The sequence below is a fragment of the Chiroxiphia lanceolata genome, chromosome 6 (assembly GCF_009829145.1).
Source record: "Chiroxiphia lanceolata isolate bChiLan1 chromosome 6, bChiLan1.pri, whole genome shotgun sequence".
Lineage (NCBI taxonomy): Eukaryota > Metazoa > Chordata > Aves > Passeriformes > Pipridae > Chiroxiphia > Chiroxiphia lanceolata.
In genome coordinates, this window is record NC_045642.1 from 30,106,367 (window position 1) to 30,131,933 (window position 25,567).

General features: G+C 43.4%; 1 protein-coding gene across 8 annotated transcripts in view; it reads right to left on the reverse strand.

Annotated features, from left to right (window-relative positions):
* Positions 1–25,567, reverse strand: part of SUSD6 (sushi domain containing 6) — a 111,385-nt gene that overhangs the window by 60,982 nt on the left and 24,836 nt on the right. For 6 of the 8 annotated variants that reach the window (XM_032690995.1, XM_032690998.1, XM_032690997.1 and 3 more), the window contains exon 3: positions 16,519–16,611. The gene's annotated coding sequence lies outside the window, so the exon portion shown is untranslated. Of the gene's footprint in view, positions 1–16,518; positions 16,612–23,090; positions 23,270–23,695; positions 23,746–25,567 lie in introns of those variants that run through there. The other 2 variants (XM_032690993.1, XM_032690992.1) reach the window with 2 other exon arrangements.

A 25,567-nucleotide genomic window follows, 5' to 3' on the forward strand; every position in this document is an offset into this window, starting at 1 on the left:
TTTGTCACTAGACCAACAGCATGTTTCCATCTCAGAAATCATAACATAAAAAGTTACTCTTTCCAAAAAGACAAAGGCTCTCAAGAGAACTTACAGGTACACTCTCAACACCACCATCATGAGGGGGACTTCCTTGCAAACACTGCAAACCATCACTTCCTTGCAAACACTGCAAGTACTTCCACCTGCAAGGAGAAACAGAGCAGGTGGTGGTCTGAAGCATCAATAGTTGCATGATGCCCAACTCGAAATTTTTGCTTGCTTTCTTTTCTAGGGAAATAATCTTGACTTCCTAACTGCAAGAAGCACTCCTGATTTGATGGGCATGAAGAAATGCAGAAAGTGGAAAGAACCAACTTGGGAGGGCTGTATCATTTCAGCGCATAATAACACTCAATCCTCACTGCACATTCCTGAGAGCAGCTATAGAGCTCACCTACAAACCAATTATCAAGAAATGACAACATGCAGAGGAATTCCAATTCACTTCTACTACAAGTGTTCACCCAGGCCTACATACAAAATGCAAAAGGTTTGAGACTGGTGAATTAAGATCAATCATAGTAACGTGAAAGACACTGCAACAAAAGAAAGATGCGCAACCTACAATGAGACTCACTTTGCAGAAGCCTAAAAAAAAAAAATAAAATTCGAGACTGGAACAGGGGACATGCTACATTACTGCCTTAATTTCATCAGTATTGGGAGTTTCTAGTTCATGGAATTAGCTACAGTTAAGGGTTGAAACTATTTTTTAGATATTAAGAAGATTAACCCAAGGTCTGCAAACACCTTCATTTCAAGACACAGAAAGGAATCCTTTGCTTCTTCAGCCAATAAATTATTAAACCCCCATTTCCTAGATAGAGTTTTCTTCCTCCACTTTTGTAAGTTAAGAAAATGTATGAGGGGGAAAAGGGTATCAGGAATGAACAAGTTTTGAAGAACTTCAGAGAAGTTATTAACATAATAAACACTTCTTTTTAAAACCACACCTGAACTGTAGGCGGCTTTGTATAGGTGACTTGCATAAGAAATCATTTATCAACAATCAAACTAGAGCTTTAGAAGCCTTCTGGAAGGGTGTCGGCTTACCATCAACTCGATAATCCAATTATTTTGGCTTGAGAAATGTCAGGCCTATCCCCAGCAATGTTTGTCTTAGTCTGCTCACCTACAAGTAGCCAGTAGACTTTAGGCAAGCCAAACCTGCTATTTCACTAGAATCAAGCTGGAGAAGACTAGTCTTTAAATAGCATAAACGTGGGCAATAAAGGCTGCAGCTACCACAGGTCTATCTGGTCTGTTTTCCTGCAGTTGAATGCTGATACGTTTTCTGAAATAAATGACAGCCACATGCTTTCTTACAGCAGGCTCTCATTGCCTTACATGGAAAACAATTCTTGTCAGACACAGCAAAGGTTAGATCAGATTTTAGTTGTGGGATCTTTTCATGCTGTGCAATAAAAAGTCCACTGATCTCATGCTGCTTCCTCCTCCGCTGAATTCTTCCTCATCCCCCTCACTCAATGAAAGCCTCTTGGCTGAAACGTCATTTCTCATCCCTTCTCTTTAGCACATGCTTTTTACATCCTTTTTCATATATAACAGTTACTCGTTGTGACTCATTACAGAAGTCACGCAAGGGAAGAGATGCAGACAGGAAACCTGGGGCACATACCAAACTTTTGCTTCAGACAGGTATGTGACCAGGAAAAGAAAAAAAAAAAAAAAAAAGCCCTTCACAAGCATTAATTGCCTCCTTAGCCCTAGCAAGGTAAAGAGAGGCAGAAATCAAAGCCTATAAATCAAACCATGCTGTGCTAGGTGCTGTATAAACAGAGAGCAAAACAAGACCACTGCTACAGGGATATCAAGAGCTACCACAGCGTGGAGAGAAAACACCTCTTTACTCTGAACCACCATTGGTTCTCAGTGATCTTTCTCCCAGGGCAGGTTCTTGCCACATCACACCCAGAGAAACCCAGAGCTCTTTGGCCTACTGCAAACATGCAATAAAATCTGTACCACGCCTGTTCTTAATGCTTTCTTTGTTCATTACAGTAGATTCAGAAGATTGAAAAGGAAATTAAAAGGTCACTCAGATACATGAGCTGTCCCAAACATGCCAATAATTTAGCTCAGTAGCAAGAATCAAAGGGCAAAGCTGCTTGGAAACATGCTTCCCTCAAATTCTTATCAGTAAATATTTAACCCCTTTTTTATTTTTGTAGCTACAGTCCCTGACACAAGCTTGATACTGATTTATAAAACTAGATTTATGAAAGGAGTAAAGACTAACACTTTCTTTGCCAGCAAGTACACTCTCCAGCTTCCAGCTCTTTCCCTTTGTTTTCAAGTCTTAACACTGCCTCACCTCTGCTTTCATTTCTCTTTCATTCCTTCTTAAGATTACTACCACACCTCCTTACCCTCTTTGCACATTCTAATTCACACTTCACACGCAAGACCAAGCCCTCCCTCTCCCACAGTTCCTTGTGCTATTTCCTCAGCTGAACTCATTAACAATGTCTCCAGGACTTCCCACGACTGAAGAAAAAAAAAAAAAAAATCACCCCTAGGCAAATAGGAATGAGTTTGCAAGGTTTTGAGGGCAGTTACTTTGTGCATTTTGTAAAGGTTCAGTGCGGCTGCAGCAGCAGCAGCAACCTAGTGCTACTTGTACGGGCACACCACCCTCTCAGCAAGAGCTGAGCAGTATTCTTACTTTTTGGAGCTCAGTGCAGTGATGACACGCATTCTGGTGTTGGAGGCCATGTTCCTTTGTGCAAGGGGTTATCACCACCCTACAGATACCTGCAAAAGGTTTCCCTAAACAACCACAACTGGGAACACAGGAATCTCCTGCTCCAGGAAAAAGAGCGAACCGTCTCCTCTCCCATGCCAGATGTACTTTTAGAAAGTGTGCGGGTTTTGTGGTAGGGAAACTGGTTTCGGAGGGAAGGGATGGGAGTGGGGTGTGGAGGTTTTTTTTATTTTATAATTTTTTTTAACTGCTCCCAGTTTAGTCATGCCTCCTTAAGAGAGAACCTATACACAAGCATACACCCCCTCCTTGGCTGAGATCATGAGCTGCTGCTGAACATATCTTTCAGAGCTTGATACTAAGCCAAAGCATTCCTGAAGCCTGGACCATGGGGTGCTGCAATGGCAGTGCACGGTAAACTACTGAGAGCAGTGGGACAGAGAACACAGGTTTGCTACATAACATCTCCAGTCATCCTGAACGCTGATCTTTAAGATTCTTTTTTTTGTTGTTGCTTATAGGATGTACATTCTGGCAGCACCTCAAGGACTGTAGTAACTTCTGTAAATACAAATGAGACTATTACAAAGAAGTCTGTCTCTTCTTGATGTCTTAGCATTTATCTAGCCTTTCCTTGCATTTTATCACCCCCAGTGCAGCTGTTCCTCTTCTGATTCTGGACAAAGATGAAAACACTGCATCCTTGTAAGTGGGCCCAGTGGGATTCTCAGGGAACCTAAGTCTACTTCCAAACACAGCTATCAGCAGGTTTCACTCTTGTGGTTTTGTCTTCTACTAAGAACAGCACTAAAATTTTAGAGCCATCTATCATAACTAACTCTATCATTAATCCCACCATCCTCAAACATACTCTCCCTCCCACTTAAGAGTACTCTAGGTTTCAGTTTCCTTCACAAGTGGATGTTTAAAACAGAGTGGCTTGTTGACTAGCTCTGCCAAGGGATCACACTAAGTTTGGAAATACCTGCAACTGACTGTATTTTGCAGTTACAGCTGCCTACAAGACCACCTTGTCTCACTGAATGTAGCAACTACAAGCTCTCACATGCTAAGCAGAGTGTACAAATACACCATCACAGGTGACTAACAGCATCAAACAGAAAACAACAGGCCCAAGAGCACCTAGACACAAGTCTTCCAAAAAGGACCTAGTGGTTTCTGAACACAGACAGGAAGGGCAGTTCTGTATCACAGGTTTTCTTCAGTGCATGGTCTGAGGCAAACCCCTTGGGCCCTGAGATAAGCACCTCCCCACCTGTTTTCTTCACCAGAAGGACAGAATCCCTCCTCTAGAGGTTCATGCTTTCCCCAAAGGGGAAATCGATCCATATCACTGCCATAAGCCTTCTAAAGTAAAGCAAGAGACAACATACCAATGGATTGATTGGTCACAAGACCTGTGCTAGTGCCTCTTCTCAGTACCGCATTAATCAGGGAGCACAACCAACCACACACACTTTGAACTGTTCCACAATTGCTACCTGCATTCTCTCAAAAAGGAAAGACAAAGCTAGCAATTGCTTCATCTTAAGCAATGTCATCACCTCATTGAACCATGGACAAATTTTTACTGCTAAATCATGACAGCCTCCTTGATATTAACAGCAAATCCTTCTCACTCTAGAAATCTGAAAAAATCTACCACCACATTCTCCTTTGTTTGACACCCTTCTTAGTAAATATGACACATAAATTTTAGTTGAAACTGACATGTGCTTATCTTTGCACAGAAAACCAGGGAGGGTCCCTGAAAAGGGAAAAGAAATAAATTTTGACCATGGCTAGATTTACAGGGAAAGGGAAAGAAGCTGCTTTCAACCATGCCCACATAAATAGCCTACAGAAGAGTTCAGTTCATAACCATGCCTGTTTCAGCTGCATGTGTGATAGACTGCAGGTCAGCATGGCAGTGCAGGCTCAGCCAACCTCGTACACTGCCTTAGGGCAACAGATTTCCAATGGCAAAGTAACATGCCCCTTCCCATATGAGGATTTCTAAGAATACAATGCAATGCAGCAACACCTGAGTCATTGTCAACAAAAAGGACTGAAGTTTGAGTGTTTTGTCAAGTGCTTCATACTCCATCCAAACAGAAACAACAGAGGACAACTGTTTATGGGTGCAATCCTCAAATTCCTGCATCCAGACTATGGAATGACATGGTCTCTCTGGCACTCAGACATTTGTCTGCTGCAGTCCACCTCCATATGCCTACTCTTCCTTAGTAGACTGGAACAGCAGCTCATGAGTACACAAGAGGAGTACACTGGCAGGGAGAACATAGGAAAAAAAACACTTCTGTGCAAAAATATCCCCATTCTCTCACTAGAAATACGCTGCTCTTGAACACAAAGTGATGCAGATTTGCAAAGAAACTGCATTCACTAGCAAACCCAAACCAAACTACCACAAACAAGGTGGGGTGGAACATTCTGTTTTATGTTGAAGAACAAATTGCAGAGGCCATAAGTAACAGCAAAACAGAAGGAGAAACTATTCAGCTGAGCATACTTAACCAGAACACAGGGTTCAGTTACCGCTTATACACGCAGACACATTAGATCCACCACCCAAGCAACATTTCATGCAACCTCCGACTTATTTGTAAATGCCTATTTAGAAATTCAGGGCAATAATCTGATACAGTGAAGATGAATAATATTACAGCCCACTGCAGACAGGATAGAAAGAAAACAAAGAGAATTTATGTAACAAAGCAAAACACAGCAGGAGAGGAACATCTGCTGCTTTTACCAGGAATAACATATGGTTAGTATCTGAGGAAAGAAGAATGAGTTCATTCATATTTAAAAGCAAAAGTAATAGGTCATTCCTTCCAAGTTCAGAGGCAAAATGCCTGTTCCCCTTTCCCTGTTACAGCCCCATCATTCGCAGCCTAGATCTGGCCTTCCAAGGAACTGATGCAGTCAGTATTCTGGCCCGGACAGTCAAGCTCAGGGCACTTTTCATGTTAGGATGCCAGAAAGGGGAGAATGAGAACGCTCATGTAGGAGTTTTGCTTAATCCTAACATAAGCCTGGTTTGTCCACAGCCCAGTCAGAGCAGCAACATAAAGACCAGTTTTGTCACCAGCAGATCACAGTTACACTCTGGGGCTGCAAGGCATTTGGCAGCAGTAAGCACGATTAACACAGTAAATCTCAACTGCTATCGTGAAGCCATCTTCAGCCCCTGAAAGCACTGCTCAGAATTGCAACTAACGCAGTCAGTTCCAATCAGAGCACTCAGAAACACATCTTTCTTCGACAAATGTGAGGCCAGATGCATGACAGCAATGTCTTCTAACATCCTACAGAACACAAGCATGCTAGCTGAGAAAGCTTCTACTTCTGCAGTGCTACCCCACACATGGATCTGCCATGCAAAGTTACAAGGCAAGAGGGACAATCTTAATGCATCTTCATTTACTTTTAAAAAAACCCAAACCAACAGATCAATAAGGTCTTTTTCTGTTTGAACACCTGTTGGTGGGTACCATTTAGTTGTGAAAGCAGAAAAGACCACTGGTACAAAGGTCTTCAACAGCTGTCAAGATACAGCACACAAGTTAATCCACCTCTGTAAGAGTCCCTCCCTCCCAACAAGATCTTGCCATTTTTGCCGGTTCTTCATTTTTCCCAAGCCTGAATCCACACTTGCTCTCTGAAATTCAAGTATTCACTCTGTCAATAGAGTTTTCATTGCAAAAGACAGCAAAAAGGATTAGAAGGATTTTGCAGCAGTGCTGAGCAGTCTAAGCCACAAAGAGAACACAGTATAAAAGCTTACTCTGACAATTAAGTGCTAGGAGTAAGTAAAATGGAAAATGACAGGCCAGATTAACTACTGCCAGCATTACTTCCCAGATCCATTCAGGTCACAATATTTTCCAGCCTCCCTTCTCCATCCCTTTAAAACACTCCAGTCTGAGTCCAGGCATATTATTACCCTGACCCACACATCTCACTTTTTATTTGCTTTCTGTCTGTAGAAGGGAATTAAGGCAAGCAAGCCAGAGATGAACATTCCTACACAGAGTAATCCAAAAGTGTCTCTAGCAGAGCCAAGCATCTACTTACAGGAAGATGAAGAGGCAGTCTCCCAGGTACCCAGTGTATAGCTCTCATGTAGAGTTCAAGGCTTCTTTCCCAAGCAGCAAGTGGAAAAACCAATACAGCACAGAAAAGATACAGACAGGAACTATCCAGCTAACAGCTCCACAGCCAGAAAGTGCCAGAGGCAAAAAGAGATGCAGTATCAGAATTTTAGCTATTGCCAGACTAAGTATATACCAAGAAGTTGCTAGCAGTCTCACCTTAGAACCAGAAGCTTCATCTTTATGCTTATAAAAGCTGTCTTTTGATGACAAGTTTGTAGAACAAAGCGTCATTTTCTTACATGTTTTGCCTTCCATCATTTACTGATGATCCTACTATAAAAGGATACATTTCACACTAAACTGCAACAGAAACAGTGCACTTGTATTGTGTAGCAACCTTCTACGGAAGCTGAAAGCTGGATGCAGGCTGCTGACCCTAAAGCCTTCTGCAACTCATGCTTCTGGAAATGGCTTAAGTTATTCTTATTTAAGATTTTCCATGTCACCAGAAGTTCCTCACAATCAATTTGCAGCATGATCTATAGTCTCCATTTCTTCCATGTGAAAAGGAAGACCTACTGCCTATAAAAGCATTGCAGAATTAAACGCATTTTCAGACACAGGGGGCAATCAGTAGTCTTGGAGATCAGAAAGGTTGTAGCACAGATTTAAGCACACCAAAGAGCACTGGAAGAGATTCAATATGGACTTCCATAACAAATACTCCTAGGCTCTTTTTTCTCTAGTATCATTAACCCTGTTTGTGGCTAACAGCGATCAAACTGTAGTAGCCTTGTTACAGCTTCCAGAAGAGGTAGATTTTGTGGAGACAAACAAAATCTATTGTTTTCCTGTGCGAATCTTGGGACAGATGATCTATTTTTAGGATCACCTGAATCCAGAGCTGGACACCATGATCCCTTTGCATGTGGAAGCCTGAGAAGAAAAGGTCAGAGCAGACCAGCAGTTGTGTGTGAGACCCCAACACAAGCACACAGGACTACAGAAAGCCGCAGTGGCTGAAATGCCTCCACATGTGGCACCTGCCCTCTACCAAGGAGGAAGGCTGATATATCACAGGACAGATAAAATTTTAGATTGTCTTTTCTCAAGTTTGTCCTCAGTTCTGTAGTCCCAACATTAAATTGCATTAGCAAGGAGAGCCATTATTACTTCTACCTTGTAAGCTGCTAAACTTTGCCTCAAAAGTCTCACTTTGATCCTCATAGTTGCCATCTACCCAGTAATTAAAGGACTTTTTTTCCTCTGAAAATTAAAAGAAGGTTCAGGTATTAAGAATGCCCCCAGGCTGAAGGGTCTGAACTTTAGATACAGGACAACTCAGTTGCTCATTACCTTATGCAGCACAAAGAAAAGCAGAAGCATAGCCAAGCCTTCAAATCTGGAGGGACCAGATTTATTCTTGGGATACCAAAATGACAATACCTATGTCAATGAGCACACTATGACCTGAAAAGTGAAGGTAACATTTCACCCCCTAAATTTTCATAATCTTACACAAATATTTGAAAAATTTTTTCAAATATAGGAATTTCCAGTTGACCAAGTCCCTTTATGTAGTTACTGCTCATGAGGCATTAAGAAACCCCAGAGCAACAGGATTTTTTTGTTTTCGGAACACCAAATATTTCATCAATCCTGCCCAATGAAGCCTGGCAAGGAAGTGCTTCTGTTTGATGCAAAAGGAGGTAAGGTCCTTTTGCTCAGGAAGAGATCATCAAATTCACCTTCCTCCAGAAGAAAGACAAGTATAACCTCTTGGGCACTTGTCCTGCACTGGGGTCGCAACATGCAGTGCTATACGCTTGGAGAAGAGTGGCTGGAAAGCTGCCCAGAGGAAAAGAACCTGGGAGTGCTGTCAACAGCTAACTGAACACAAGCCAGCAGTGTGCCCAGGTCACCAAGAAAGCCAATGGCATCCTGGCCTGTATCAGAAATAGTATGGCCAGCAGGATCAGGGAACTGATTGTCCCCCTGTACTCAGCACTGATGAGGCCACACCTTGAATCCTGTATTCAGTTTTGGGCACCTCCCTTCAAGAAAGATACTGAGGTGCTGGAGCATGTCCAGAAAAGGGCAAAGAAGCTGTGTCTGGAGCATTAGTCCTATGAGGAGCAGCTGAGGGAGCTGGGGTTTTTTAGTCTGGAGAAAAAGGAAGCTCAGGGGAGACCTTATTGCCGTCTACAACTACATGAAAGGAGGGTGTAGTGAGGTGGGATTCAGTCTCTTCCAAGTAACAAGCAGTAAGACAGAAGGAAAGGGCCTCAAATTGCATAAAGGAAGGTTTAAACTGTCTATTAGGAAAAATTTCTATGCTAGAAGGTTTGTCAAGCATTTTAAGAGGCTGTCCAGGGAAGTGGTGGAATCACCATTCCTGGAAGCGTTCAAGAGATGCGTAGATGAGCACTCAGGGACATGGTTTAGTGGTGGACTTGGCAGTGCTAGGTTAATGGTTGGACTCTATCTGAGATGTCTCTTCCAACCTAAACAGTTGGAGAAATACCTACAATTTGGTATCTCAAGCCAAAAACACAGGACAAAGTATCTTGGGGTTTTGTTCAACAGAGAATCATACAAATCTTCCTCTGTAGTATAGCTATCACTGCATGTTTGCATTCTGGATAAACTGTGTGGTTTATTTAATGCCCACTACTGCAAAATGTGCACCTTCACGGCCTGACCTCCAGGAGCATAGCACTCCAGAAGCCACTACTGACACAGAAGCAGAAACCCCCTCCCTGCTTCTTTCTACCTTAACATTTTCCACCCAAGAACAGCATTTCCACATTAAGATTTTGTTTTTCTTTCCAGGTAGCAGCCATGTATTCCCAAGTTTGGTACCTTACCTGGGAGTGAATGACTAAATGAGTAACAACTTCTGTGTCTAGCTACACTAATGCCAATGCCTGCCATCCTGCCCCATGCAGTACCTAAACTCATTTCCTCCCCGTGGCCGCCCATGCCCTGCATACCTACAAGGTCACCACCTCCCTTTGTGCCAGGTGTGGCTGGTACATCCTCACAAGCTGAAAGCTTGGCAACCTTACAGCCACACATTGGGAAAACCACAACATAATGAATTTGCACACCACAGTACAAGATGTGCAGCAGCCCCACATTACACCCCATTACACTGTAAACAGTCATTAATTGTGGAAGTGAATCCACAAATAATTTTTACTCAATGAGCTTTTGCTTCTGTACTTTAGCTATTTTAGCTCTTCTTGTTCCAGAAGACATCAAAAAAGTTATCTTTTGTTACCTATAGAACACTGACAAGTTATTCAAGTGCAAGTTTCACCACCCCAGCAATATCTTCTTCACAGAAAGACCAAGGAGAAAGAATGGGACTTCAGCTTTTAATACCAATACAAAGCAAACTGGACTGAATTTGGAATTTACCTAGAACTTTTTTTGCCAAACACAGCCTAAAGGCAAAAACCTATGGCCAAATAATTCTTCCTCACAGAAGCTAAGCGACATAGTCTCATTCCAAGAACTAGTTCCTGGACACCAGGAGACTGGTAGATTGCTGCAAGGTTTGTCTTTCCAAATGTACTCAGATCATCAACTTCTTAAGAGTAACTTCACATAAAAGAAACAGGCTAGTTCAATTTAAATTAGTTACATTTTTATGTGCTTTTTCATTTAATGGAGATTACCTCTCCATTACAGACAAATGCATACTGAGGAAACTGATCCACCCTCAAAAATTGCATGAATATTGGTGTGCAAAAATTCACAGGTGACCAAAACAAGCTCGTCTAGTTTACTGGGCCATTTCCTGCAGATGCTTTGATAGGCAGCAAGCACGAAGAGAAGCCTGGGCAACAACTACACAACATTCATGGCACTATACAAAGCTTACACTAATGCTGCCTACACTAATCACCTTTCTCAACCTCCCGTTTTTCTCCTGAGAGGCTAAAAGAACCCCAGCCTCCAGAGCTGTCAGTCTCCGTTCTCACAGGCAGTGCAAGTCAAATACCTTTCTCAGTATCCAATTTATGGATATCCACACACTCTGGGTGTAATATTCTTCTTTTCTCTCCCTACGTCAAAAAGGGGAGAGGATCTCTGCAGTAGTCTTTCAGACATCAGGTACAGAGGGTGTAAAAACAATCACCCTTAACGGTGCAAATCTGAAGTAACTCTACTTGAATTCATGGGATCATCCCAGTATACTAATATTTTAAGCAGGCTTTTTGAAGCTGGCTTAATACATCTTATTGGCTCCTCCTGAACCTCACCTACATGCAAAAATTTTTTTCAATTTGAAAAACAGGCTGCCTTCTACACTTAGGAAAAACTCTACCATGATCATGTAAATTTTTAGCTCCATATCCAAGAGGGTGATAGTCTTTCTTGCCTTTGAGTTCTTCTCTAAGATAATTGCGAGTCCTGGAGGAAAAAATATCTAGATAAAATGTACTGATTTTACACTTGATATTGATCTTCATGGCATGGAAGACAAAAACCCCCCACTGTTATTGTACCCATTCAATAAAGTTCACCACTCATGGGGATTAAACAAATTGAACAGTCAGTGGGAGGTGCCAAAAGTAGAAAGAGGGTGCAAAACTCCCCTATATATTGGGAGCCTGTTAAACAATTGGCATGAAAAACCAAAATCAATGTCGGCATAAAAAACCAAAATCAATGTACACTTGACACAGCAGGAATCAGTTACGCTGCAACTAAATGCTCAATGCAGGAGGACTACAAACAGCTTGCTTTACCAAGTACAGTTGCTTGTCACCAAGTACCTCAGAGAAAAAAAAATAAATCTTACCATATATCTCAAATTCAGCTAGGCTTGCCTGGAGCAACGCTTGGAGAGGCTGCAGCCTGTTCATCATTCTGTAAGAAGCAGTATTTCTGACTCAAGTCCTCACTTTGTCAGCACCATCCAACACACCAGTACACAGCTGGAGATGGTGGAAAAAAACCACTGGGCACAGGTACACAGGTCAACCAAGGCAACAGAGATCAACCTACAAGAGGTAACCAGGACTATTTTCTCAGCCATATTGCCAGAGGTCAGAAATATATTGGTGCCAGCTCTTAACATTCAGCCACTCAAATGCTTCAATTTCTTCCAACTTCAGTGCTCAGGCCCTTTCAAAAGTCTTGAAAGTACAATACACATATCCTTTCCCAACTTCCTGTGCTGCCACACATTTCACGAAAGGCAGCCTGTTTCCAGCTTAAAAAAAAAAACAAACCAACACACAAATTGTTCTGAAAAATCTAGATGTTTTCTGTGAGTCATTTAAAACTTAAAAAAGAGGTACTGACAGATTCCAACCTATACTGCAACAAGGCTATCTTCAGGTGACATACCTCTCAAATAGTAGATCTGATGTAGCAAATTCTTTTTCAGATGAATATTTCATATGGATGAGTTCACCCCAGGCTCCTGCTGCCATAAAACTGCCACTCTAACAACACAGAGACAAGTCCCTGTCCCAGAACTAAGTTACATATCAACAGTTCTAATGCCCACCACAAATAGCTGTCTTTTCTTGTGACTCTTAAAACAGATTTGTTTAACTAGTGAAGACTACTTTCTATCATGAACTGCAGGGTCCTTCCTGTTAGAAAGGCAAAGAGAAGAGAGAACTTCAGCAAGTGTGATAGTAGACCAGTTATACTACCAATTTCCTTAAACAGCCACTGTTTGCCAAGGACATAGGCAACACCCTTTCCCTCAAGCATGCCTTCATTTTCATCTGAAGGATCCATTCTTGTAAAGAAGGAATACCTCAATCTATACATTCCAGTTGAACCCAGCTTGGGTCACTGGAACATATGTTTTAGGAGCATATGGTCAGTGCCTGATCCTCCACTACAGTCACAGGGAAAATAATACACACAAGTAGTGCTGGATTTCAACCTGCCACTCCAAGGTTAGGTGAGACACCTGATCACCAGCTAGTTTGATGTAAGCACTTCCCAAGATGCTCAGGTCTACCTGTAAACACAACTGGCTATTAAGGTAACTGAGTCAGAAGGGAATCAGCCACACTGCACAAGGCTATGGGGAGGGAGAGAAATCTCTTCCCTTCACACACAGCAAGTGGTTTGTCACATCAAAAGTCAAAGAGCTGTTTTGCAATATGTTACTTGATGACTAAGCTATGCTAATTAAAACTCTGTCTTCACAATAAGGGATAAATACAAATGAAAAATTAAAATCAACAAGTGTCCATTTCACAAAGTATTGGGGGGAGGTGGGAAGAAGTGATTGTCATCACTTAAATGAAACAATATGCTGTCTCCAGACATGGTGGCTGCTGAAAACCTCAATTCCTTCCTGTCTGCCAGAGATTAAAGATTCACAGGGGCTAAGCTGGTCTACAAGTTACTTTAAAAGAAACACCAAAAATCCCCACTAAAAACCCAAACTACTGTCACACCACCTCAGGTCATACACGAAGAAACAGGCAGAGGAAGTTCCCTCTGGCCTCCTATCAGTGGACAAGAAAGAAAGTATTTGCAGAGAAAAAAAAAAAATCAATTTTGAATATTCTGTACCATTTCCTTAATTTTTAATACCAAAAGTGCCATATGTCTCTGGAGTTTGAAAAGGATATACTACCCTGAACCAAAAAAAAAAAAACCCAAACCCAAAAAACGGCCACAAAAGTAAAAAAGAAAGTAAAAACATTCACAAAGGAGAAACCCTGATATATGTGAAGGGATGCAGGTAAAATGCTGGCTAACCCCAGAGCTGACACCACTGTTACAAGCACTTGGGGTTTAGGCCTTCCACATTGCAAACGGTTCAATCAGACAAAGGAAAAGCAGACAAAAAAGTGCAAGTTTTGAGAGCATTCAAGGCTTTATGAGGAAGCTTTGCACAGGAGCCATTCAGAAATGCTTCTGCCATCTTCCTTCTATTTTCATTTCACGGGATTAAAATAATAGGGGAGAGGAATCCCAAGTTCTGTACTGTGACTTGTTGCAGTCTCTCTCATACACACATTTCACTATAATTGTTTCAAATCACAGAAGATGAACAGGACGTTGAAAACTGGTAGAATACAACAACTAAGTACAGGGCACCCATTTGCAGGAAATGCCCTGCATAAGCAAATCAAGAGTAGAGAATAGATAAAACCAACACCACCTATGTCTTCCTGTTTTTATTTTCAGGTCATAAAAGCAATCCTTACTCTGAAAATGAGCATTTCTGGGATTTAACATTTGTTGGGTTAATAGTGCTAGGCAAAGGCAGTTATGCCTAGCCCATAATTTTACCCACATAAAATGTGTCGCATTGCATCTGGTAGTGATGTCTTTTCAGGATATTGTCAGCGGAATCAATCTTAAAAAACACTGGAACTGTTCAAAAGTGCTGATAAACCCCTTCCTACAGCTAATATTTCCATACAGGTTTACATCAAGGAGCCACACTGGATTACCTTTGAAATGCACACTCCCCCATCTGTGCACAGTCACTAGCAAAAAGCACTTCAATCAGTCTCCTCAGACGAACATCTTCTGATGGAGCCTTACTCTCTCCACACCATTTTGCACATGTTTTTGAGCTCAGCTTATCTAGACATTCTATATGCCTACATAGGCAAAATTCGTGCTGTTTGCAAAGAGATCAGATTTTTATATCATCACTGCAGGACTTTTCCAATTCTGCACTAGGAAAAAACACTCTCCATCAAAATGAAACATGAGAGCACTGTGCCAATACACATATGCTACCTGTGCAGACACACTCAATCTCTGTCTGCTAGGGAAGATCTTTAATTTGCCTAAATCCCTCCTATCCCTCTATTCTGTACTGATACCAAAGAGGGTCTCGAACCACCGTGCAGAGAGAATAGCCTTTAGTGAAAGATGGCAAACTCCCTTACAAATTCACTGGAAGGCCAGCTCAGCCAGACCCAGGACAGATTATCCACAGAAGATTGCCACCATCTATCCTCAGAGAGCCCACTATCACAAACCACACTGCTACACTAGCACACCTGCTTCTAGAAGCACAAGGATGAGCTTCTCATCAGCTTCTTACTGCTAAGGAAAGGCTAAAGAGGCTAACTCAGAACACTTCTTCCCTTCTCTTCTTGATCTGCATGATATTTTTTAACAGCTTTGTCTGATGCAAGCATTTCACATCAGACCTAATCATATTTTCACCACTGACCTTTCCCCATAGCCACACATAAGATTTAGTGAAGAGGCACTATTTTTTGTTATATCACGTGCAGAGTCATATTTCACTATACACCTAAGCTTCAAGCTCATCTCCCTGCTGCTGTGCAGATTATCTTTATCCTGAGAACAGATCATCTGCATAATCAAAACAATATATAGGTTGCACACACCCTAGAAAACTTACAGAGCTCTTTGGACTAGTGATCAGAAGTTGGTCTCTTAAGGAGTACTCAAAAGCATGAGAAACAATATTTCTTTGCTTTGGCCAAGAAGAGACAGAATGAAAAATTACTTCTAATTATCAGTGACATGTCCCAACATGTACCAAAAGATGCCACTATATACAAGTCCAATGTGTCTTGCATCAACAGAAAATTGGGGGGGTTTATGTAATGATACAAAAAATAAACACATACAGAGCCACCAAGATATCTATTAAACTGAAGTGTACAAATACCACCCAGGAGCACCCAAAAAAAAAATCTCAAAATATTTAAATGATCATTCCTAATGAGACCCTCTTAAAACTAGAGTCTTTGAACTCAAGGTAGCAGTTACAGAAAACAAGGACAACAGGCGGGCACAGGAAAAAGAGAGGAAGCAAAGGAGCTTAATGCCTTATCACTGCTAGAGGGATCCGAGGGGAACAGGGCATAGTCAGAAGAATTAGCCCTATCTTGATTAGCATCAGAACAAAGGCTCACATTAGTTTGTCAGCACTAGGGCTCTCCCAGAGCAGTGGATAATAACCTCGTTTAAAGCATTAAAAGGATTTCCTCCCCACTTCACCCCCCTCCAATCTACATCCCTTCTCTAAAGGGGGATAAAAGCATGAGGTCCAAAAATTCTTCTGTTTAATTCTCTGAAAAACATACCAGGTTTTTTGTTTTGTGTTTTTGTTGATATTTTTTTTTTTTACAACTAAAACATAAAATACACAAGTAAGATCCCTCTGTGACAGGTTTTCAAAGGTAACATTTGGGAGCAGTATGGAAAAAAAAAAAATCAAATCAAAACAAAAACCATTTTCTGTTCAATAGAAAAGGTCAGATAGTACAGGTGACTTTATCACGCATGCTTAACTCTGGAAGGCAGAAAGGACTAACAGTTTCTACAACTAAACCAGGGAGAAGTAAGGGAGTGAAAATTACAAGGAAAAAACCCATAGCTTGTCATATCTGAACACCACAAAACCCAGGCTAACAGAGGTGTCGGGAAAAATACTAACGCATGGCTAAAAAGGAGTCAGACCCTGAGAACGTTTTAGAATACTTCCTGTTTCAAAAGCTAGTGATGCTAGCAAGTGGCTGTCTCGCTGTAGGAGAACATGGAAGGCAGCACATTCTGACACTGGTTTACAGAAGAGTCATGGCATTTGGACAAAATGCAGGTTTAAAAAGCAAAACAGAATAACAGCATCAGCTTTCATCTTACCTGGTGTTGACACAGGCTGGCATACAATGGTTGTCAAGTTAGCAAGATTAAACTGACGATTCAGTGAGGATAGGTTGATTCACACACCTAGGACTGTACAGAAAGAGTAAGTATTAGCTGTGAATATATAGGGGGTGAGAAGGGCACTCTCACATAAAAGAGCAGGAGGCTTGAGGGGTAGAAGTAGCTCTACTGTTTTTAGACACAGGCACATAGCTCTGCTTCAGGTACAGACATTATGCACAGAATTCAGATCTGGGTCTGAGATACACTGCACAAGTTACTCAGAATCAAAGAATACGCAATCTACCCTCACATATTCCATTTAAAAATCTCAAGTATGAGAAGAGAACAGTTTCAAGCACAGCAGAGTGTTACCAAAATAATTTTTCAGCAGCACTCAAGCTTTGTTGTTGGGTTTTTTCAATGGGACAGAAATTCCCCGAAAGTTACCTGAAATACACACATTAAAACCGCATCAAGTCCAGCCATCAGATACACACATATCAGAGATTGCAATACTGCATACTTCCCAAATAAGTATAGGAGAAAGGAAATTTATTTCTACAGTGCCAAAATTCATGGGTATGTTTTATTGTCTTATCACCCCACACACCCTCTTTATCCAGCATTAGTATTAAAAATTTCAGTACTTAAAAAGATGGTTATCAATAAGGTAATCTCCATTTCAGAAAGTACAACAAACTGAGAACTGGGCGAACTGGTCATCCAAGTGAAAGTAAAAGCCATGCAGCTGAAAGGAATTTTTGTCTAGCCTGCTTAAAGATATCCTTTGTTGCTAAACATTTTATTGTCACATTTAAATGTCAGCGTTTTAAGTCTCAGATGCGTGCAAGCCCTGCAAAACAGGAAACCAGAAACAGACTTGATATGGAGATTCTCATAGCTAATGAAATGAAAAGTAAACGTAGCAAACTGCTCTTTGTATCTCTCACATGCTTACCCAAAGACACAACCCCTCATCTTATAACCTTGCTCCCCATACCCATGAAATGTTTAAAAGATCTGTTAGTAAGCCTGTATAGTTTTGTAGTTTACTCATATACCAGGGCAAAGCCTGCAATGAGTTTCCAGCACACTTTCGTTGCACATCACAGAACCAGTTTGCAGCATTTCAGGATCACATAGCTCTTTGCAATAATGCTTTAGCTTTATAAAGACACTACTCAATTTTCCTAAGGGGAAAACAGGAGCCTCCTTCTCCTGAAGGAAGCAGCATGCCCTTTTTGGACTTCCAAAAGGAATGAAGGGCCCTTGGAGAGAAGCTGGCTTTAAAGCTTTCAGGATGATCACACATATGGCCACTGGCTCACCAGTGGCATATGTGGCAGCAGATGGAGAAGTGAAGGTTTCATACCCTCCGAGTAATGCTCTGCAATTTTGACACTTCTCTGGAAAAGCAGAGATGTCAATCACCCTTCCAGGCTGGTGTTTTGGCACAGAAGGGGTTCTCCTCAGTCTGAGGAGAATCAAAGGTTAACCTATACAGGCTATTTTGGAGGCAGTTTCTGGTTTAGCCTTCAAATATAATGAATTCACATGCAGCAGAGAAGGATCAATTACTGTTAAGTTTTCTTCACTGCAAATCAGCTGGCTTTTGGTTAATTAGAGAACAACACATACCCAGTATGCATCCTTTCTTTTAAAGGGGCAGTGGGGAAGGTGTTTTAATTAACATCAGAGCACCTTACTAGGTCTAATAAATAAAATGCCTTTTCAAAGTGATCAGCATAAATGGGCTCTAATACCCAAAGGAGATTCTGGCATATCCCCCAGTACAACTGTATTAGTGTGAGCTGCTCTAATATATCATCCTTGAAGACTTTTAGGAAGTTATATACAGAGAAGAGAAAACCCAAACAGCTTAAATAGGTCAGAGGCATTCAAACATTTCACTAATTTATATGTTTAACACTATATATACAGACTACAGCTCCCCTCAAAGTAGTCTCTAACAGCTACTGTTAGAATTCAATTCGCAAGTTTAGATATTGAAAGATCAGTAATTTTACATAGAGCAAGAACAGAATTCTCAAGCCCTCTTACAGAAGTTGGGTGGGGGTTTGGGAAGGGTGTCATTTGGTTTTGGTTTGTTTGGACATTTTTGAAAGCCAATGTATCAACAGGATTTCTCTCTTAAAACTTATGCTCCCCTAAAAGTCCTGCAGAAAGAGATTCCAATACACCAACGTAACTTCTATCTTCATTCCCAAACAAGCTGAAAACTTGGTTTTGATCAGAGATTCTTTCAATTCCCTTTCATTTTATTACAAAATCCCATTAAATCAATGCAGGGAAAAAAAAAAAACAAGAACAGCAGCAAACCACAGCAACATTTAATTATAAACTAGAAGGAAAAGCAGTTGAGGAAAAATGTAAACAGCTTTAAAGCTTTCAAAATGGTTCTGGCCCTTTTAAAGAGTAAGCTAAGGAAGCTACGGACAGAGACACAGAGTATTGAAACTGGTTCACTGCTGAGCATGATATTAAAATGGTGCACGTTTCAGTCCTGCATAGTTCAACCATCTACAAGGAAGTCATTCCCATGGCAAGTGTACACTGCAAGAATGACAACCATTCTAGTCTATAGCACAAATATGATGCAGTGTTTCATTTGCCACATAAAAGTGATTCCAGAAGCTAGTTTCCCTTTACCCTGCTCTACCAGCTAAAAAAGCTGAGCTTTACCTTGCCCACAAGGTTACTGCAGCAGTGGTGATGACCAACCCATTCCACTCAACGCTCACTTATACCAGGAAGCAAATTTACTGCCGGTGGGCTGGTTGCGAGGGTAGCAGTTCCCCTCAGGGAATCACCAGAGCGACAAGAGACACATCGATCCTTTGCACTGCAGAGAAGGTTCTCAATGGACGCTCCACTTTCAGAGCCTGCCCACTGTTCAACACAGAGGGAGAGAAAGACAGAAGCTGGGGGAAAAGGGACAACTGAGGCAGTAGGAAGGAAGTAGGGGCTTTATATCTCTAACTTCTGGTCCTGCAGCTCTTCAGTGTGAACTTCCTCAAAAAACTGTCTTGAATTACCACACACAAATATCATCAGTTTAAAATAAATAAGGAAACAATAGGCCAGTTTTTCACTGGTCCTTTATTAGCATCACCAGGCTTAGTCTGAAAATACACTTCGCAGATTGCATCACATAGCAAGCCATGCAACAGCACTAAGCTTCCCGTGAGAGAGCAGTAGCTGCCGCTACTCAGTAACAACACAGCCAGCATACAAATGGCAGGTGAAAACATTTTTTGCTACATACAGAAGCTCACTTCTTGACATTTACGGGAAGCATTTCTACTGGTTAAACTTAAAATCAATTTTTGCAGCTACTTAAACACAACTTCTATCAGAGTCAAGGAAAATACCGTCTGTATAAACACACAATAGCAAAGCCAGATGACTTCCACAGATGGACTTACAGAGTGCTTCACTGAGGTCATCTACCTGTCCCGAGCTAGTACATTCTGTGCTGGGGGTTAAATTGTTACATCTGAAGTAACTCCATTTGTACCCAGAATAGCTTCATGACAGAGATTAAGCATGTATGATGGCATTTCCAAGGACATGACACTTGTGATGACAGCTAGATAAACATAATTATAGACTATTGTATTTTTAGCAAAAGAAATCTACTGTAATCAATACCACAACACGAGCACCTTTGCTACATGCAGGTTAATTTTTCCCTCTTACTGTTTTCGGAAACGCCTTTATGTTTCTATTTACATACTCCTAAAGCAGAATTCAACCCATGCTGCCTCTCCTCCCTTCCTCCCAGCCTTTCAGGCAAGTGGGTTGTAGAACCAACCCTGCCAGTAAAAGATGTCTCTCTCCCAGCTAAGCCTGATCAGCTGGGATCAGCTGATTATAGCAGCCTACAAGTGGCTCAGAGGGCAGGGGAGCTGCGGGGAGTCCCTGTGCCAAGCAGAGTGCACAACAGGACACAGTCTGGGAAACTCTGAAGCAAGGCTTTCAAGCTACTGACCTTTCATGCAGTTATTAGTAGATAATGAACTTCTCCAGGTGCATCTCAGAGAAGCAATAAGAGATGTAATTTCCAAAAAGGCCAAAAAGAAAAAAAAAGAAAAAAAAGAAAAAAAAAAAGAGAAGATAGCAGTGGCCTAACACAGACTCCCAGTATAGTCAAACCTTCCTGGACTGACAGAAACCAGCAACTTACATCTGTCTGCTCAGGAAAGCAAAACAAGCAAGAGACCTACGTGGGTGGTACGGCAGTAGATGGCTGTGGTGTGAGCAAGTACACTGAAAACAAGCAGAAGTGATGCAACAGGAACAGCCACAGATACCCAAACCTGCAGCTATGAGGTTGCACAGCTGAGGTTAAGACTATTGCAGGCTGCTCTTACTGAGAGTTGAAACAATTTTCCAGGCAAGAGTAAAGTAGCTGAAAACAACCATGATCATGGGACAGAACTAATTTCATCAAAACCACTACACTAGTGGCAGGACACACATTTAGTGGCTTCAGTAACCATTGCTCGCTGACTCCCCAGGCAGCTCGTCAGTTCAAGAAGCCATTTCAGTCCACCTTCACATGCTGCACTAAATATAAACTGCTGATAACTGTGTGGAAACTGTTCCAGCAGAGACACGGTGCACTGCACAGCTCAACGATGTTGGATCCTCCTCAGACTACAGGTGGTCAATTTGCATGACAAGAAGAGAGAGAAGGAGACAGAACCAAAGTCTCTGCTACACTTGTGGTTGGGAAATTTCTGCCTCAAGGTCATTACTGTCCCAGACTCATACTTCACTGAATCCTCTGTGTATTAAAAAAAAATCAAAACCTTTAAAGGGGGAATATGAAGACACCTGGGTTTTGACAACGGCTTGTCTAAGAGGAGGTTATGGCTCCCTTATCATGTGCTACTCTGCCCTATTGTGATATTCAATTTTAAAATCTAGTTAGATTAGGCTGTACATTGTTCAGGCACATTTCCTTCACCCAGTGGCCCTTAAAGAAACATACCTTCCTCCTTTCAGATGGTACTCTCTTCTCTAGTGGTACATAAAACACTCATTTAAATAACAGGACATGCCAATGTAAGAGAGTAGATGAAACTCCAAATCAGAAAAAAAAATTTTCTTCTCCAAGTTTGTTTACAGAATCACTACCAGAAACAACATGAAAGTTACAAAAAGACAGAAGTGTGATCTGTACAGTTGTCAGTGCTACAACTGGCCACGAGATTACAATACCAGAAAGTAGTATTCTCTCTGCATTGAAATGTACCCCCAAAAAATAGCATAGTGTGAAAAGAAAAAAAGGAGACAGACTTGCAAGAGATTTATGGCAGACACCTTGAGGAGGATGAAATCAACGACAAATTGCAGACCCGATCTTTAAGAACATTGGCATTTAATATGTAAATTCCCCCTCTGCTTAGGCGTTTTGCCTCCCTTTGATGTATACTGACAAGTTGGAACTAGAAATGAGAACTGGGAGAGTCCCTTTTCCCCATTATCTCACATACTTTTCTTTTCTAAGCAAGTCTCTAACTCTCAAGTCTCTAACTATATCACTTTTGCTTCTGTTGGGGGAGGGGGTGGGGGAAACCCAAGCAAAAAACCCCGAAGTATAACAAATATTATTAAAGGAGAAAGTCAATGTTTTCTCAGCTCTGATGCAGGATGTAAGCAGCAAACTGGTGCCCAACAGCTATAGTGCAGCAGAGAAGAGAAAGACAAGCTGAACAACACAGGACAGTAAATATAATCTGGAAGAGTTCCAGATGTGTTGAGCTTAGGCCTATGACATGAAAAATTAAAGAGGTTAAAACCTCCTCTTAAGAACTTTTCTGCCCATTGTTCTGACCACGACTCTCCTGAACAAGCTGCATTGCTCCAGAAACCTTAAGAATTGCAGTGACAATAGATTCCTGTCAAGAGAAGCACCATTACATAATAGCATTTACAGGAACATGCACAAAAAGCCACTAGGAAGCACAAACAGACAAGTGCAAAACCCTCTCTGCCCATCAGCTCAGTTTAGCTCTTGACCATTCCAAAGACTACTTCAGGATATTTTTAGTTTATACATTTACTTCCTCTCACGTCCTTCCATCCAACAAAATCTGTATTACTGTAACTACTATACTGAGATCAAGTCCATTCCCCACAGTAACGTAACTCCCTTGAGAATACGCCCACTGGAAACCGCTGTATTTGCATTAATCTATTTTAAAGAATACTACAAAGATGAAAAATTGTGTCACTATTTCCCTTAGTATATTAGAAATAAGAACTATTTGTTATGGTATTTTTTCATCCTTTACCCAATTTTAGGAATACTTGGAACAATTACTGCTTTTCAGTTCTGAGAAGCCTAGCGTGCCTACTTTTCAGTTCCAGGTCCTCCAGAGGGGATTTACCATAGCTTTGTTATACGCAGACGTACAGGCTCAGCCTAAGCAGCGCACACGTGTAAAAGGCAGCTGCTTGGGAAGCGCTAACCTCTGGCCACTGCTAAAGCACCGTAAAGAAGAAACCAACGATGAAATCTTAACAAAGTTTCTCACGTTAAATCGTCCGCGGCACTGCCTCCACTAACACCTTAATCTCAGACACTTTCCCTGTGTCTCTCTATGCACTCATAAGCTCTATTAAAGAAAAAAGAGAAGACAGATGTGAACGCTTATCTGCTGTTACCCTCGGGGTTTTTAAATCCTAGAGGTTCACTCCGCGCCAAGAGAATCCACACGTCTAAATGCACACTTCAAGATCGCTGACCTCACAGAAAGCCCAGCTCTGCCGTCACCACCGACCCGCCGCTGCCGTGACACGAGGGAGCCGCAGGTACCGCAGGTGACATTATGTAAGGGAGCGGGCCAGGGAAGGGCTCCCGCCGCAGCCCCGAGCGCCATGCGGGGCCACCGCCGGGCCAGGCTCCCCTCGCTCCCCGCCCGGGGAAGCGCCGCCGACACCATCCGCCTCTGCCGGCGCCGACCCCGCCGCCCGGCCCCCGCCCCGCGCACGCTCCCCGCTCCCCGGCGGCGGGCCCGGCTCCGCGCCCCGCCGCAGCCAGCCCACTGCCCCCGCCCCGCGCCCCGGCGGCCCCTCGGCGGCGTAGCCCCCGGCACGGTGCTGCGCGCCCTCCCCCGCGGCGGCGGCTGCTGCTGCTCACCGGGCGGGTGACTCGGCGGGCGGGCTCGGCGGGGCGGCGGTGCCCGGCGGTGCCCTGACGCTCAGCTCGGCTCGGCTCGGCGGCCGCGCGCCCCGGCCGCCCCGGCGTCTCGCCCGCCCAACGCCCCGGCCGCCGCCGCGCGCCAGGCCCCGCCCCGCACCGCCCCGCGCGCCGCCGGACCGAGCACTCTGGGCGGGGCGGCCCTTAAAGGGGCCGCGCGGAGCGGAGTGGCCGGTGGGGGGCGCTGCGGGCCGGCCTCGTGCCGCCCGCTGTGGGGGGCGGCCGGGCCGGGCGGGGCGGGCCCGGGGCGCAGGGGTCTGGTGCCGCTGCTGAAGCTGACTGACGAGCCGCAGCGCAGCAGAGGAAGCCCTGCCAAAACCAGCGACGGTCGCTGTCGGAGGCTGGCGGCCACGCTGCGAGCCCCCTTCCCTCCCCGTGGGGTAGTGCGGCCGCACGAACACGTGGCGCTCGCTGCCGGCCCGGCACTGGGGAACAGCGGCGGTGAGCCGAGCTGGAGTACCCTGTCCGGACATCTGCCGCTCTGTCCCGGAGCAGGAGCGGCTCCGCAGCAGCAGGGGAGGAGGGCGCTGCACAGCCCGGGCCGTTCCCTCTTTGCTGTCAGCCCTTCATCCCCGGGCGAGGGTGCGGCGCCCGGTGCCTCTGCCGTGCCGTGGAGCGCACCGAAGCTCGGGCGGCGGAGAGGCTCGGCCATCGGCGCGCTGCCGCGGACACACCACAGCGGCACAGAAGCCACGCCAATGCTCCTGCAGCAGGCGCTCACCTGCCAGCCCGTCCCTGGCCCTATCCCCCCAGCTCACCTGCTGGCAGACCCTCGTTTCCCCTCCCGGCTGGACCCCGCTAGTGGCAGGCCTGTGGGAGCACAAGCCACAGCTGGCTCGGTCCTGCTGTGCAGCACCAGCAGAGCCAGGTTGTTGGATGGAAGGTCTAAGGCTGAGCTGTTGCAGGAGGTCGCACGTTCACAGGGGTTTAGAACACGGAGGTGTAGGGGGATGTACACTTTCTTGCCGCCTCTCTCTTCATCTGCTATTTACAGCCTCTCCCAAGACGACATTTCTGTATCCAACAGCGCACTCAGGGAAACAAGAGGGATTCCTTTCTTAGCTTTCATTTCTATTCCTTGGATTAACACTTATCTTCTATAGATCTGTGACATTATTCATATTTTGCAGCAGATAGTGAGCTGTTCTCCCTCTTATATGGGGAAGGAAGCATATGTAGCTCTACTGAAGAGGTGGAAGGAAGTTTACTTTTCCTACTTTTCTGCAATAGCACAGTGATCATTCATAGTAAAAGCCCATAACAGGTTATAGCTTACCAATGGCTTACCATCACTTCATCAGATATAGGAGGTGAATATGGTACACCACAAAACATTCCCTATAAATACTCCCCTTGTAAGCACTTCAAAACCAAAAAGCAGGAAAAAAACTACATCATCATCCGGAAAACATGCCTGAAGGCAGGAAGGAAGAGAGTGGGAGCTAGAGCTGTACATAAACCTGCTGATTCACGCAGCTGCTCTTTTCGTGAAATCTCGGACACAGGCCGGTATTTTCACTCTGTCCCTTCCACCTTTGCATTTTGCTGTGGTTTGGCCAGTTAGTGCAGCTGTCCTAGACCTGGAGGAAAAGTTCAGAAACCTTTTTACCTCTGAAAGAAAAGAGCTGTGAGGAGGCTGCCATGCTGCTCCCTCTGCTCATGTCATTAAATGAATACAGAAAGGTGCAACTCCTCGCAAATTCTCACTAAAATGACTTCTCCCTGAGGGCTGGTTCATCACATTTTTAGGTTCAACCAGCTAATGTTTTTAAACATTTAGAGGTTTAATTTCTGTACTATGTTTTGTTTCCT